The 5,631-nt window shown below is 46.5% G+C and overlaps 1 pseudogene across 1 annotated transcript; it reads right to left on the reverse strand.

Moving 5' to 3' along the window:
• Window positions 1–4,286: 4,286 nt before the first annotated feature.
• Window positions 4,287–5,174, reverse strand: LOC112628952 (annotated as a pseudogene). The gene has a single exon (XR_003120508.1). The product of XR_003120508.1 is annotated as a 40S ribosomal protein S2 pseudogene (transcript).
• Window positions 5,175–5,631: the final 457 nt, after the last annotated feature.

Raw genomic sequence — 5,631 nt, forward strand, 5'->3', positions numbered from 1 at the left:
CCCAGCTACTCGGGAGGCTGAGGCAGGAGAATGGCATGAACCCGGGAGGTGGAGCTTGCAGTGAGCCGAGATCATGCCATTGCACTCCAGCCTGGGCAACAGAGAGAGACTTTGCCTCAAAATAAATAAATAAATAAATAATTAAATAATTAAAAAAAAAAGAAAAATAAAGTCATTGTAGTGCAATGCATTACTCACATGTTTGTGGTAATGCTGGTATAAACAAATCTGTGCTGCCAGTCATATAAAAGTATATAGCACACACAATTATGTGTAGTACGTAATACTTGATAATTAACAACTATATTACTGGGTTATGTATTTAGTGTACTTACTTTGAATTTTTATTTTATTTTGTAGAGACAAGGGTCTCACTTTGTTGCCAGGCTGGTTTTGTACTCCAGGCTTCAAGCAATCCTCCTACCTTGGCCTCCCAAAGTGCTGGGATTATAGGTATGAGCCACTGCACCTGGCCTATGCTGCACTTTTAAATTGTTATTTTATTTATTTGTTTTAGAAAAATGCATGTTTTTAATTAATTCATTTTTATTTTTTATCTTTTTTTTTTTTTTTTTGAGACAGTCTCACTTTGTTGCCCAGGGTGGAGTGCAGTGGTGCAATCTTGTCTCACTGCAGCCTCCACCTCCCAGGTTCAAGTGGTTCTCCTGCCTCAGCCTCCCGCTCCCGAGTAGGTGGGATTACAGGCACCACACCTACCTAGTTTTTGTATTTTTGGTAGAGATGGGGTTTCACCATTTTGCCCAGGCTGGTCTCAAACTCCTGAGTGAAAGCCCATCTCGGTCTCCCAAAGTGTTGGGGTTACAGGCGTGAGCCACTGCGCCTGGCCTGATTTTTATTTTTAGAGACAAGGTCTTGCTTTGTCTCCCAGGCTGGAGCACAGTGGTGCAATCATAGCTCGCTGCAGCCTCGAACTCCTGTGCTCAAGTGGTCCTCCTGCCTCAGCCTTCCTGTTATTTTAGAGTACACTCCTACATACATCTTGCATTTACCGCATCTCTTGACTGTACCACTTTTTCTGTGTTTGATTTCATCTTGGGTCATTTTGTTTTATGGCCCCTACACATAAAAAATTCATGGCTAATGTCACCAGGGAGAGGCCGCATCGAGTGGTTGACCTGGAAGCAAAATTAAAAGTGATTAAGGACTACAAAGGTGGCAAATCCACAATGGTTATTGCTCATCAGGCAGGCAGGTCCATTCCACCATAGCTATGATTTTGAAGAACAAGAACAAAATGATGGAAGCTGTTAAAGGATCTGCTTCATTGAAGGCAATGAAATGAACAAAAATGAGAGAAGGGCCTAAATCTGATCTGGATACATTTCTAATGACCTGGATTGAAGACCAGACACAGAAGCATATCCCTCTCAGCCACATGGCACTCACTGACAAAGCAAAGTTTGTGATGTTGAAAGGCAAGACTGGATCCAACTACAGTGTGGAATTTACTGCTAGCTCTGGGTGGCTGAAACTATTCAAGAATCGTTATTCGTTACATAATATGAAAGTGAGTGGTGAGTCTGTAAGTGCTGATGTGAAGGCAGCTGAAGAATTTTTGGAAACTCTAGATAAGCTGATTGTGAGGAAAATTACTTGCAGGAGCAAATCTTTAATATGGATGAAACCTCCTCTTCTGAAAATGGATGCCTGAAAATACTTTCATTTATAAAGAGGCCAAGTTAATGCCAGGTTTCACGGCTTTTAAGGACAGTCTTGCTTGAGAGCAATGTGGCAGGTTACAAACTGAAACCCTTTGTGATCTGGAACAGGGAGAGCTCCAGGATCTTCCAGCTTATCAATAAATGCATGTTGAGGCCTGGCATGGTGGCCCACACCTGTAATCACAGCACTTTGGGAGGCAGATCATGTGAGGTCAGGAATTTGAGACCAGCCTGACCAACATGGTGAAACCCGATCTCTACTAAAAATACAAAACTTAACTGGGTGTGGTGGTGGACACCTGTAGTCTCAGCTACTAGGGAGGCTGAGGCAGGAGAATTGCTTGAACCCAGGAGGTGGGGGTTGCAGTGAGCCGAGATCACAACACTGCACTCCAGCCTGGACAACAGAGCGAGACTTGGTCTCAAAAAGAAAAAAAAGATCTGATGGTTTTATAGGAGGAAAGCCCTTTCACCTGGTTCTCATTCTCTCTTGTCTCCCGCCATGTAAAATACGACTTGCATCTTCCACCATGATTGTGAGGCCTCCCCAGCCACGTGGAACTGTCAGTCCATTAAACCTCTCTTTCTTTATAAATTACCCAGCCTGGGGTATGTCATTACCAGCAGCGCGAAAACGGACTAATACAGTAGTAGAAAGTAGTAGTAGCTTAAAAGCTGCTACAGCTCCTTGATCCTTTGGTTGGATCAAAGAGGTGGTTTTTGAAGGCAGAATCACCACTCTGATACCGGGATGAAGATCACCAGTAAAAGGCAGACGTGTGGGAGCATTATCAACAATAAGCAAAATCTTGGAAGGTATGTTCTTCCCCAAACAATACTTCTCCCTGTACTGGCATAGCAATTCAGGAGTGCACCTTGGAAGCGGAGCTGGGTCATTCATGACGTTTCATTGCTCCTGAAGTACACTGGCAGCATATGCTTGTTTTTTGTTGTTTGTTTTTTAAAAGACAAGATCTCACTCTGTCATCCAGGCTGGAATGCAGTGGTATGATCATTGCTCACTACAGCCTTGAACGCCTGGGCTCAAGAGATCCTCCTGCCTCGGCCTCCCAAAGTACTGGGATTACAGGTGTGGACCACCATGCCAGGCTTCAACATGTATTTATTGATCAGCTGGAAGGCTCTGGAGTTTTCCCTGTTCCAGATCACAAAGGGTTTCAGTTTGTAACCTGCCACATTGCTCTCAAGCAAGACTGGAATTACAGGCATGAGCCACCGTGCTCGGCCCCATCAGATTTTGTGAGATTTATTCACTATTGTGAGAACAGTATGGGGGAAACTGTCCCCATGATTCAATTATCTCCCACCGGGTTCCTCCCACAACACATGGGAATTATGGGAGCTACAATTCAAGATGAGATTTGGGTGGAGACACAGCCAAACCATATCCACTACCCAAGGAAGACCTTTACCCAGGCTATTACTGCAACTGAGAGAGACACTAAGAAGACGCTGGTGTAATTCTAGAAGGATTACAATGTTTATGACTGCATCAAGGACCTTGCTTGAGACTGGGGCAATGTTATCAAGGCATGTCTGCATGGCATCTGGAAGAAGAAACTGAATAGGTTTGTTCATGACTTCAAAGGATTTGCCAAGGATAAGAAGGTTGCAAAAATCAACATAGCTGTGGTTGGAATTGGCAAACAAGTTTAACCTCGGTGTGGATGAGGATGCCATTGAGGAGGTCCTAGAGGTGGTTCCTAAGGAACCAATGAATAAGGGATTCTTGGAACTGGAACAGGAACACATAGCTGAAGAACAGGCAAGAGAAAAGGAAACTGCAGAAGCAAAAGAACTTCCAAGAAAATTCACAGTGAAGGGCTTAGTAGAAGCTTTTACAGACCTCAACCAGCTCCTTAAAAAGCTTGGAAACATGGACCCCCCCGACAATGAAAGGTTTTCCTTAATAGAGAGGAATGTTTATGGTGCAGTATTTTCTGACAAGAAAATCTATGATGAAAAAAGAAACAGGTCCAGGTGCAGTGGCTCACACCTGTGATCCCAGAACTTTGGGAGGCTGAGGCAGGAGGATTGCTTGAGCCCAGGAGTTCAAGAACCTGGACAACAGAGTGAGACCCTATCTCTACAACAAGGTGGCACATGCCTGTAGCTTCAGTTACTTGGGAGGTTGAGATGGGAGGATCACTTGAGCCCAGGAGGTTGAGGCTGCAGTGAGCTGTGATTGTGCCACTGCACTCCAGCCTGGGTGACAGACTGAGAATCTGTGTCCAAAAAAAAAAAAAAAAGAAAAAAAGAAAAGAAAAAAGAAAAAAAGAAAAGGAAAAAGAAACAAACCGAGCAAACCACCATGTATTTCATCAGAGTGATACCTCCTCAAGAAAAGCCTCAGGCAGGTCCTTTAGGAAGCATTTCAGAATAAGGCATTGTTATTACAGGAGATGACAGCCCCAGATGTGTTACTGCCCCTAGAGACCTTCCAGTGGGATGAGATGTGATGGTGGAAGGTGGGAAACAGTGATATTGATGATCTTGACCCCGTATAGGCCTAGACTAATGTGTATATTTGTGTCTTTTTTTTTTTTCAGGCTTAATTCACTTTATTTTTCTTGTATAAAAACCCTATGTTGTAGCCACAGCTGGAGTCTGGGTTGGCTGCAGCGAGACTCTGGTGTGGGTCGTGACGAGGTGGTCAGTGAATTCCTGATAGGGAGACTTAGTGAACACAGTCTCCTTCCAGAGGTCGGGGGTCAGGTAGCTGTAGGTCTTAGAGATGGCATCAAAGGTGGCCTTGGCAAAGTTGCCCAGGGTGGCAGTGCAGCCCCGGGCTGAGGTGTAGCAGTCATCTATACCAGCCATCATGAGCAGCTTCTTGAGCACAAGCGCCGAGACGATGCCAGTGTCCGTGGGTGCAGAGATGAGGTGCACCAGCACGGAGCCGCAGTGGCCTGTCACCTTGCAAGGGACGGTGTGGGACTTGCCAATCTTGTTCCCCCAGCAGCCTCTGCACATGGGGACGATGGAGAGCTTGGCCAGGATGATGGCCCCGCGGATGGCAGTGGCCACCTCCTTGGAGCACTTAACACCCAGACCGCCGTGTCCATTGTAGTCCCCGATGGCAACAAATGCCTTGAACCTGGTGCGCTGGCCGGCATGGGTCTGCTTCTGGACGGGCATAATCTTCAAAACCTCGTCCTTGAGAGAGGCACCTAGGAAAAAGTCAATGATCTCAGATTCCTTAATGGGCAGGGAGAATACATAGATCTCCTCCAGGGACTTCATGTCCTTGACCAAGCGGCCCAGCTTGGTGAGGGACATCCACTCCTTATCCTCCGCCTTGCCTCTGCGAGCTCCGCGGCCTCGGCCCCGGCCCCGTCCACTGCCGCGACCCCGGCCCCTGATGCCACTGCCGAAGCCTCCGTGGAAGCCACCGCAGTCCCCCATCCCAGGGCTCCCAGGGCCCCCGGGGCCTCCGGGCTCCCCTGCTGCACCGGCGTCATCCGCCATTTGGTGTTTTCTCAGAGAAGAAGGTGTGTGTCTGTTTTTAACAAAAAAAGTTTAAAATATAAAATGTTTGTTTATTTATTTATTTATTTTTGAGATGGAGTCTCTCTCTGTTGCCCTGGCTAGAGTGCAATGGCGTGATCTCGGCTCACTGCAAGCTCCACCTCCCGGGTTCACGCCATTCTCCTGCCTCAGCCTCCCGAGTAGCTGGGACTACAGGCCCAGCTAATTTTTGTATTTTTAGTAGAGATGGGGTTTTACTGTGTTGGCCAGGTTGGTCTCGAACTCCTGGCCTCAAGTGATCAACCTGCCTCGGCCTCCCAAAGTGCTGGGATTACAGGGGTGAGCCACTGTGCCCAGCCCCAAAAATAATTTTAAACAGGAAGAAAATTTAGTGTAGCCTAAATATACAGCGTTTATACTATCTGGAGTAGAGCACAGTCATGCCCTAGGCCTTTATAGT

The sequence above is a fragment of the Theropithecus gelada genome, chromosome 7b, assembly GCF_003255815.1.
Source record: "Theropithecus gelada isolate Dixy chromosome 7b, Tgel_1.0, whole genome shotgun sequence".
NCBI lineage: Eukaryota > Metazoa > Chordata > Mammalia > Primates > Cercopithecidae > Theropithecus > Theropithecus gelada.